This window comes from Ambystoma mexicanum, chromosome 14, assembly GCF_040938575.1.
Source record: "Ambystoma mexicanum isolate Mex_15411 chromosome 14, UKY_AmexF1_1, whole genome shotgun sequence".
NCBI classification, from domain to species: Eukaryota; Metazoa; Chordata; class Amphibia; order Caudata; family Ambystomatidae; genus Ambystoma; species Ambystoma mexicanum.
This window is the reverse complement of record NC_090940.1, coordinates 104,925,307-104,935,652: the sequence shown is the minus strand read 5'-3', so window position 1 is coordinate 104,935,652 and position 10,346 is coordinate 104,925,307.

Below are 10,346 nucleotides of genomic sequence, written 5' to 3'. Positions count from 1 at the left end.
TGTGCACAATGTGAGCTGTGCAGTTGACAGAAAGGATCTTTTAAGGTAATTTTTATAATTGCCAGCAGACAAGTTGGTGCAGTCTGTAATCTGTACTGTCACTACAATCTGCAGGGATTTGGTCAGTAAAAAGCCATGTTCAGCAAGCTTTGTTTTATTTTGCTCAGCAGTGCAGACCCCGTTGCTGATGCTGCATTGGAATCAAATAACACGTGTTTAACAACACGCGGCTGCTCGCGGGGATCAAGAGTCCCAGTTCGGGCTTCACGCGTTCTTAGGGAGTCCTCCCGGTGTCCGCTTCACGGTGTTGGAGAGAGACCCCCCTGCCCCTCAGTAAGAGCGGCACCTTCACACACGTCGTCACCACTGCCTCACTGGGACAGCGGTGGGGGGCCCGAAGCACTCCCTGGTTGAAACTGAGGCTGTGGGGGGGTATGTACACACCTCCCCTCTCGACCCAAGCCCCACTACAACACTCCTCTGGGCCGCCAGCTTAGTGCCTCCTCTCCACTGCGAGCCTGATGGAACACCGCACCTCCTTCTTTGTCGCTGGCGCGGGTTGGCGGTTTACAATGATTCTGGGGCCGTTTTCCTCCATTCTTGCTGCCGCGGGTGCGGCCAGAGCTCTCTACACCAACTGTGTAAATTGCAGGATGGGGGGTAATTAAGTGGGGGCTCAGATCACTTTATGGGCCGGTGATGTAGGAACTTCACGCCGAAGCTGGAAACATCAGCGCGCTCCCTGGTGGCCTCCCTGTGCTAATATGTTAACTGCAGAGGCCAAGCTAGGCATTAGATTGTGCTCTTTTGAGATATTAATGCTGAATGTCAGATGCACACTTATGCTTTGAAATGGAGCGAGTTGACTCGTCGTATAGGGGACGAAGTCTTCCTACCAATGTACCGGTCTGATTGTTTAAATGCACAACCAGAATGGTCTATTAGTGAGGAGATAGGAGACACAGGCGCTGCAGGTCGATATACAGGATTTGCAGAAGGAGACACCCCAAGACTGAAAACAAAACGAGTTATCAGTCATAAACGCAGGTTGAGCAAACCACAATACAAAATTCAGAATAGGGTTACCCACTAACCTGCTATTCCTAACATATGGCAGTAACAAAGGTACGGGATAGTCTATGTTGTAGGCCATACGTAAATAACATAATATTGTAATAAAAAATATATAATTCACACGAAAATATGACATAAATGTACAAATAGTTGTGAGGTCATATTGCACGTTGCATTATTCCATCATGCCACAATAAGACAATAGATATCATCGTGATAAGCGTATAGCGAGTAGACAGAGAAACAAGGATTGGTGAAAGGGAGTATTCAAGGGTGTAGAAAAAGCAAAAAACCCATCATAGATGAATATTAATTTCAAAAGATCAAAACATAAATAGACAGAACAAAAGAGAAAAAAATCGAAAAATTAATCGCTATTTCGAAATCATGGTAACAAATCCATACTATGATATCTATTGTCTTATTGCGGCATGATGGAATAAAAATATTATGTTATTTACGTATGGTGAATTGCTGTGGAATATTATGTAGCCCAGATTTGAAAAAGGCTCAGCAGACCCGAAACATATTTTCATACATGGGCTTCTTTTTTAATGTGTGATTATGCAATATTATTAAATATACACACATTTTGATGGCGCAGAGTCCTGCATTCTTTTTTTTTTACACTGTTTACGGTGACGGTGAGGCTTTATTACCGTCTGGATACAGTGGCCTGCGACATCTTTGAACTTATCGTATGGCCTTAAAGATACGGCATTAGATTGCCAACTCAAATTGATACCAATTCAAGGAATTGTAAGGTGTCGCCCTCCAGAGCAACTTATACTAAAGCCACCCTTTTCAGTTACAATATGAAAGTCTCTAGTCCGTGTACTCAAAGATCCAAAAGAAAGAAAACAAAGTTCAAGGTTCCCAAATCCATGTGTGCAGTTAAAAATGAATGGAAATCCAAACAGTCCGTGTCGTAATTATAGCGGGCGGCGAGATGCAAAGTCGGCAGGCAAAGAATCTCCAGAGGCAGTCCATAGTCAGGAAGGAGGCTGGCGGCGAGGTACCAACGTGATCCTAAGCAATTCAAAAAGCAGTCTGCGTCGTAGCAGCTAGGAACAGGAGGATGGGCAAGGAAGGGTCCGGGTAACTGGTAACACAGTCGGGTGATTCAAGGAAACAGGTTCACAGAATGTGAAAAACGCTATCGAAAACTTACAGAAGCGCCGATAAAGTCAATGGGAGGTGCTAAAGAAGGATACATCATGTGACTGGATTGCGTGTCGCTTTCAGCGCAGGGCGGGACATCCTACGGTGTATAGGACGCCAGTGTTGCCATGCCAACTTCCAGGAACCTGGCTGTATCCTCAGCAACAAATCACGTTTCCCCCTTCGATCCTGATTGTAATCATGGGAAAACGTATGTTTATAGTGGGCAGAAACAGCCTTTGTTTTCACGGGTGTAGACGTTCTCCCCAATGCCGTAGTGAGATGGGAGGGAAACCTGACACTGAATCTGCATATTAATGGGATTGGGTGTGATAAGGCTTCTTCAAATTCTAGCCATCCCAGCTGTCATGTGGTGGATGGTACGCAATGTGGTTTATTTGTGTTAGTATGAAAACATGATGATAAGCAAAGATCTTTATCTGCTTGGAGTTTCTTCATGGACATTTTAGGTGCTTTCCCTTTCCACAAAAATGTGGAGAGGATAGAATTCCCCTCTGTAAAGAATGTATTACTAAATGGGATTGGAATCATTGCAAGTGGATACAGTAATAATGATGTGATCATCATTTTAATTGTGTCCAATCTTCCCCACCAGGATTGGAACAGGTACGACCAGATATCCTTTTTTTATTAACGTTTCTGAAATGGAGTTTGGGTCTTAGTAATTGTTCTATTGATATCAGGAGAACATTCTATCCCGATATGTTTAATGTGATTTGTTTTCCAGCATAAACCTAGGGCATCAACGTCGCTTTTAATACACGAGACAGAAAGAGGGAGGAGCTCAGTTTTCTCTTTGTTAAGTTTGTACCCTGAGACTTTCCCATAGTTTTCATTATGATCCAAAGTTTAGAATGGAAAAATAATGTTGCTTTTCTCACTGTCAGCCTCAGCCTTTGATTCCCAGGGGTTGCAGGTTGGAGCAGCTTTCTGGTCGGTGTCTAATGCTGGTGCAAGGTTCCCAATTGAAGAATGCAGCAGAACTCGATGCAGGGCCCCTCTCAGGACAGGCATGGATGCAGTTATGCAATTTCGGACCAAATGGCCACCAATACACAGCGACGCAAAGGGATTCACTTGCCGCGGTCAGGTCTTCCCTCCTATCTTGGGTCCCCTTGAGGCTAGGACCATGAGGATTTGCAGAGGTAAGTCTTGTTGCACAAGCTGATGATCCTGCAAGTTCCAGGCCTCAATTCCGAACGGCAAGCCTGCAGCACGGTAGCCCAAACTCAAAGCTGGTCAGCCACAGTGCGGTCCTGGGGCACTTCTGAAGGCTCTTCATCATAGGACTCCAAGCTGACGTCAATAATGGATGTCCCCTCCACTCCAAGGGTCACAGTTCCTTCACCGAACTGCTGGTGATCTTCCACTGGACAGGGCTCTACCAGGGCAACAGCAGAAGTTGGTCGCCAAGCCTTCTTCTGATGAGTCCACGGTCTGCTTGCAAGTCTTGTAACTGGACAGGAGTCTTGGCTCTTTCAATTTCTTCCAGGACCTCTTTGGAGTGAGTGCAGGGGTCCTCTTCTTTTCCTAAAAGCCAGGTAAGAGCAGCAACTCCCACTAGCCAATTACAGATCTTCCCGACACGCAAACCCCAGCAGTGGTCCAATCAGGGCCACTGGCGGCAAAACTCATGCATACCACTCAGACGCACATGCACCAGTTTGTGGATTGGGGCCAGACAGTCTCAGCCCACTTCCTGGCAGCAAACACACATAGCCCTCCAGTAGCCTGCCAAAAGCCTCTGCTTTCCCAGGCAAGTCCATATAAGGATTTTCCTGGCCTCAAAGACCAGGAAGAACGCTAAAAGACAAGATGGCCAAAGGACAAGCGAAAACTCTCGTGGCATGGCCATGTTTGACCACTAGCCACAGTTAGTAGCCAAACGCGGTAAGACTAAAATGAAATGCACCAAAAAATTGTCAAAAGTCACTGCTGCCACCAGCTTGTCCATTTAACACACCTAGAGTAACCACACATCATCTGAGTGTTAGTCTAGGGCAAAAGTGTATCCAATTGTGTCTAAGATGCATTGTACAAGGATAACAAGTTACCATAAGTGATAAAAAGTTACTAAAAGTAGTAACAGAGTAACTAGACTAAGGGAAACAATGTTTCCCAGTATTGACAGCCTCAAGGACATGTCAGTTTCCTCATAACATATGAGCAAAAGCCAGTGTAGTGAAGCTTAAGGCTTCACTGCACTGTAAAAAGAAAAGATCAGATACAAAATTAAAAGCAAAAAGTTTGGGGGTCCATTGAAATGGAAAGAAAGGTGCAGTGAAGAGAAATCCTTCCTAACACTATACACAGAAAGATTTCTGCAGGTTATTATGTCCACCCTATTATTTAGGACACCATACAGCAGGGACCTATTCCTGCTCCCACACAGCACTGGAAATGAAGCGTGGACACAGCAGGTAACGTAATACGACTTTACTTGTTCACACTCTAAACCTCACTGCACTCCTCCTCTTCTGACCGGCTCCCCGTGCCTTCTGGACTCCTCCTCTTCTGCCCGGTTCCCCGTGCCTTCTGGCCGCCTCCCTTCCCACGTAATACTGGCCCTGGCTTCAGGATGCCACAACCGCACCCATTTTTAAACAAACAAGTAATCATTAGTCAATTTCTTCAATGAGACTAAGAAGTCTGTTCCTGGCCCTCTGGGATCAACCAGGATGAATCCCTTGGACCCTTTGTGGGCTGGGGCCAGCGAGGGGTCCTCCCACATGTCACTGCCAGGCTCTTCCTTGTCTCGTTCATAGGGGTCTTCGGACTCCACTGGGTCCGTCTCTTCTCACTCAGCTCGCTGTCTCACTGTCCCTGTTATCTTCCTGAAATGGGAAGAGTTTCGAGTCACGTGTCATCATTCATCACTGGTTGTTACCAGCAACTCCTTTACTTTCATGATGGTTAGTGGGGCACTGTTGAATGCCACCGTATGTTTGTGAGTGCGAGGATGTCTCACTAATACAGGTTTGTTTCACAAGCCTTTCTTTTGGTGTCTGCCTGACGCTTCATCCCCTCCTTGGCTTGGGCATCTCGATCCCACAGGACCCAATTATCCACATGGCTTAGTTGGGTAAGGTAACGTGTGGCCCTCATGTTCTGATGTTGCGCCCAAACATGATATCAGAGGGGGCTTTTCCCTTGGTGCTGTGTGGCGTATTTCGATATTGTCCCTCAAGAGCTTTCTCTACTGGTTCTCCGGTCAGGTGGGCAATCTGGGTGTTTCAGTTTATGTTGCTCATTGCTCATGAAACGCTTCATTGTCCCGTTACCTTGAGGGCGTAAAGGGGGTTATCTCTGATGTTTTAATCCCATGTACTCAACAAATGTCCTGAAGTCTTGACCTGTGAACGGGCGCCCGTCGTCGGACTTCACTACTCGCGGAACCCCATATGCTGTGAACATCCTGTCGAGGGCTGGTATAGTGTGATATGCAGCTGTGGAGCTCACCATCTGTATCTGTGGAAATGGGGACTACTCGTCCATGGCTACTGACATGTAGTCGCCCCACCTACTGGACCAAAGAAATCAATGGCGATTTCGTCCCATGCCTTCCCTGGCAGTTCCGTCATCTGCAGGGGTTCGGGTCTGGTATGTAGGTTAATGGGGGCGCACGTGGCACATTCTTTGAGGAGTGCTTCCAACTGACCATCCAAGTGAGGGAACCACACCTTCTGTCGCAGAGGCCAACTTGTTGATACTATGCCCATGTGTCCCTCATGTGCAAGGTCTAACATCCTCCATCTTAGTATTTGAAGATGACAAGCTTGGTCCCTTTCAAAAGCAAGCCTTCTTACGAACAAGTTAGTGTATCCTTGATGAGTAGCAGCCTCTCAATGTCTCGTCGCACCTCGGGGCAGGCACCCTCCCCCGCCTGCTTTGCCTGTTTCCGCCTTCCTGACCCTAAGCACTGGAGAATGATCAGGATTGCCTGGTCGTTCTTTGTCTCCTGAATGATCTTGGTGATATCATCCCCTTTTGGGGCTGCAGCCTGTACCATGTAGTGAACGTATTGGTAGGCAACCATCGGACCCATCACTGCAGAGGCAACAGGATGGCGGGATAAGAAATCTGCAGGATTTTCTTCTTTCCCGTGTCTTATTTAAAATCAGTAGTCTTGTAATCGCAGACCCCACCTGGCAATCATGGGATGCATTTTGGCTTGGGGATTGCCATAGATGAATAGTAGGGCTTGGAGCTGCGTCCAGATGGTGAACGGCTTTCCGTATAGGAACAAATAAAAGTGTTTGCAGGCCCGCTCCACTGTCAGCCCTTACTTCTCGGCCTGTGAGTAGGCCTGTTCTGTCTTAGATAGGCACTTGCTGGCATACAAGACGTCGGTCAAGTGGCACAGCGAGTAGAGCGGTGCAGAGCCTGCTAACGCAGGTTCGAATCCCGGCGGGGCCAAACTCAGCCTTTCATCCTTCCAAGGTCGATAAATGAGCACCACACACCGTGGGTAATAATAAGCAGCGCTCAGATACCTGAGGGTTTGTAGCGCTATATAAATGCCAAATTATTATTTTATGTCTTTTGTCGGCTGATGCTGAGTCCACTTGCACCAAAATGGCACCCAGTCCCACCAGACTTGCATCGACTGTGAGATTGGTGTCTCTGGCTGTATTGAAATAGGCCAGGTTATCTGCTGACAATATGCGCTGGCTAATGATTCAAAAAGCTTCCTGGCAGTCCTCAGACCACACAAAAGGAACCTGTTCTTCGTGAGTACTCTGAGCGGTTTGCTTACCGAGGCACTATTCTTAAATTAGCGGGTAGAGTAACTTGCTTGCCCCAGGAATTTATTTATTTATTTTATTTATTTAAATTTATATAGCGCGCAAGCAGCCCAGGGGCATTGAGGCGCTGTTACTTGCAATAACTTAGTTACATGGTACATATGATTGCGATTGTTGACACATTATGAGTAGTACAGGAAATCATACTGTTGTTACAAATATAGCATTTGGGCTATAATTACAAACCTAAATGATAAGTATTTGTGCTGATGTGTCGGTCCTTATGTGAAGAGGGTAGTTTTCAGTGTTTTGCGGAAGGTGGTGAGGGAGTCCTCGCCACGGATGGTGGGAGGTAGGGCATTCCAGAGGGTGGGGGCGAGGTAGGGGAATGAGCGCAAATCTGATAGGTTGGTTGTAGGATCTGTGTTGTTGAGTGTGGCTACTTGTTCCGGGTCTGAAGTCGTGCCCTGGGCTGAGAACATGTGCCCAAAGAATTGCAGAGTCCCCTTGCGTAAATTCACATTTCTCCGTGTTGGGCGTGAGGTGGGCAGCTTCTAGGGCCATGCGCACCCTCGCCAACCTGTTTTGTCATGCTGGTCCTGATCTTTCCCAAATACCAGTATATCGTCACTGTAGTAGACAGCTGGGGATATGTTTGATGGCGGAGATCTATAACGCCATCAAACATATCCCCAACTGTCTACAGTTTAATTTGTCTGTTCTTTAATTTCCCAAATCCTTTGAAGAGTGTGGGGAAAAGCTGTTCCATTCTCGTGGTGGGGTCTATGTATTTGTGTGGCATAGGCTGATGTAGGACATGGATCAGTCCCAAGTCCAGGGATGCCTTGAAGCTCAGGATGCAGCAGCTTTCCGCCGCTGCTCCCAGCACATGAATTGGTAATTTCTTGGATTTTCTCTTGTACTTGCACTCAGCCACAAAGTATCCTTTGCACAGTAGTGGGGTTTTTGACCCATAGGGGTAGATGGTCACTTCTGCCGACTTGAGTTTGGGGGTGCATGGAATTCCGATGTAGACCTCTTCACTGATGTTGAGTCGCCACTGTATCTACTACGACCTCGGCTGGCAGCCCATTCACTTGAAGCAGCAAGATGGGGCTCTGCTCTTTGGTTGTGGGGTTCCCTAAAGAGTAAAGGTAGCACTTTTCCCTTGGTTCTTCTGCAGCTAAATGACTGGAGCCACACGTTTTCCTTGGTTTTTCTGCAGATGAATAACTGGAGCCACTGTCCAACGCAGATTGCTCCACTAAGCAGCAGACATATCGTTTGGGTCTCCTCTGAGGTCGAGAAGTAGACGAGCAGTGTGAACGCCATTCCAGCATATTTTTTCGTGATGGCACCCCTCCTCCTTCCTTTCTTTGTGTCGTCTATTTGAGTGTTCATAGGTGTCGGCACTCCCATCTGGTGTGAAATTGCCCTCTCCTGTGTCCGTGGCATTGCAGAACTTGCCCCTTTCCCACAGGCATGGCTACGGGACATGCGTCACACAGCCTTGAATTGATTCTGCCCTCTGCACGCTGTGCATTGCTGTCCCAGGGTAGGGCATGCACCCTCGTGCAGTAATTCATAACTACATCTGTAGCAGATAGGGTAACCTTGTTAAGGGCCTCTGAGGATGGGGTGGACACCTTGACGTTGCTCATGGCCTCTACCTGCAATTCCAGGGCTGTCTCTGATGGATGGATGTGATTTCTTCAAAAATATTTCACCTAATGAAGATTTCACTGAATCCACTTCACCGAAAAACAAAATCTACTTTTGAACTTTTGCTGCTTTTTTTTTAATGCCGGGGAGACCCCTCACAGCCCCCATCACACCTCCCTACCCTAACGTGTACCTTTAGCCCACACCCCACCTATTATGCATTACGCATATACCATTTCCGCTACCAATTTCCATGAAATGGATTCGGTGAAGTCTCATTAGGTGAAACGGTATTTGAAGAAGTCTACGGTAACAATCTCCGATCGGGCCAGGTGCATTATTTCATCCAGCGACAAAAGTTTCTGTAGCAGACATTTGCGGAATGCCAAGGATTCACATCCTGCGATGATCTGGGATCGTAGAGCTTCCTCGTTGGAGTAGTTGTTGAAATCACAGTGTTTCAAACTGACCCATAGGTGCATCACAAAAGCATCCATCGTCTCACCTCTGTTCTACTTCGTAGTGTGTAATATGTTGCACTCAAAGTCCACATTACTGTGTGGGGTGAAATATTCTGTGAGTGCCACCCACAGACTAGCATACGAGTCTGTGGCATTAGTTGCAAGCTCATCCACAATGTCCCTCACTTTGGGCCCTATGGCCAGTGACAGTAGGTGGTGCTTTTTGTCATCATCCAGCGGGCCTATGACCCTGATGTGCACGTCAAAGTCTGTGGTCCACCTGGTCCATCTGGGCCCCAAGTTTTTAGTTTCTGTGATGTCGAAATGGGTAGGTAGCTGCATGGGTAGGTTGTCTTGTAGGCGTGACGGTAGTCCTCCTTGTTGCGTGATGGGCACTGTGAGGGTCTCAGCATCAGACATGATGCTTTAGGCGCAGGCACTGCGTTTGTCCTTTAGTCTCTCTTCGTGCCACTATGTCCTCTTCTCTTCCAGCTCTTGTAATGATGATTAATATTGTCTTGCTAGGTCTATGACCTTGGGCACCTGTTGTCCTGCCCAGTTGTCTGATGGCAATATGTGTGCAGTGGTGCCCCTCTCTAGGGCTGCTGATGTAGATGTACAGCTCCTTTCCCTTTTACTTGACAGCAGCACTGGATGGGTGTGTGACCATTAAAACTCCTCTCCTGGCACTTCTGTGTGTGCCCAGGGCTGGCAGGCCTTTGCTGATCTCCCGCGCCTCTTTGCGCACGTTCGTGGCCCCTGCTGGCTTACCACTGCACGGAAATCTTTGTCGGGCTTTGCGTCGCTCTGACACGGCAGCTGCCTTCAAAATGCAGAGTGGATCTGCTGCTCCTTCATCGCCAGTGTTCCGTCCTCCCTGTTATTGCAGACAATGAACACCAGGAACCTGTTTCTGCTCCCACATGGCACTGGAAATGAAGCGTGGACACAGCAGGTAACGTAATACGACTTTACTAGTTCACACTCTAAGCCTCGCTGCCCTCATCCTCTTCCACCCGCCCCGCTCCCCATGCCTTTGCAGCCCCCTCCCTTCCCACGTGATGATGGCCCTGGCTTCAGGGCATCCCACTAATTAACGCTATGACGAAGGATTCTTTTATAAGAACTAATTAATAAAGGCCCCCAATAGATAGAATGTTCTAATAACATAGTCAAGGCACTACTGCAGCTCAAACAACCCTACTCGCCTGAGACCCTGATT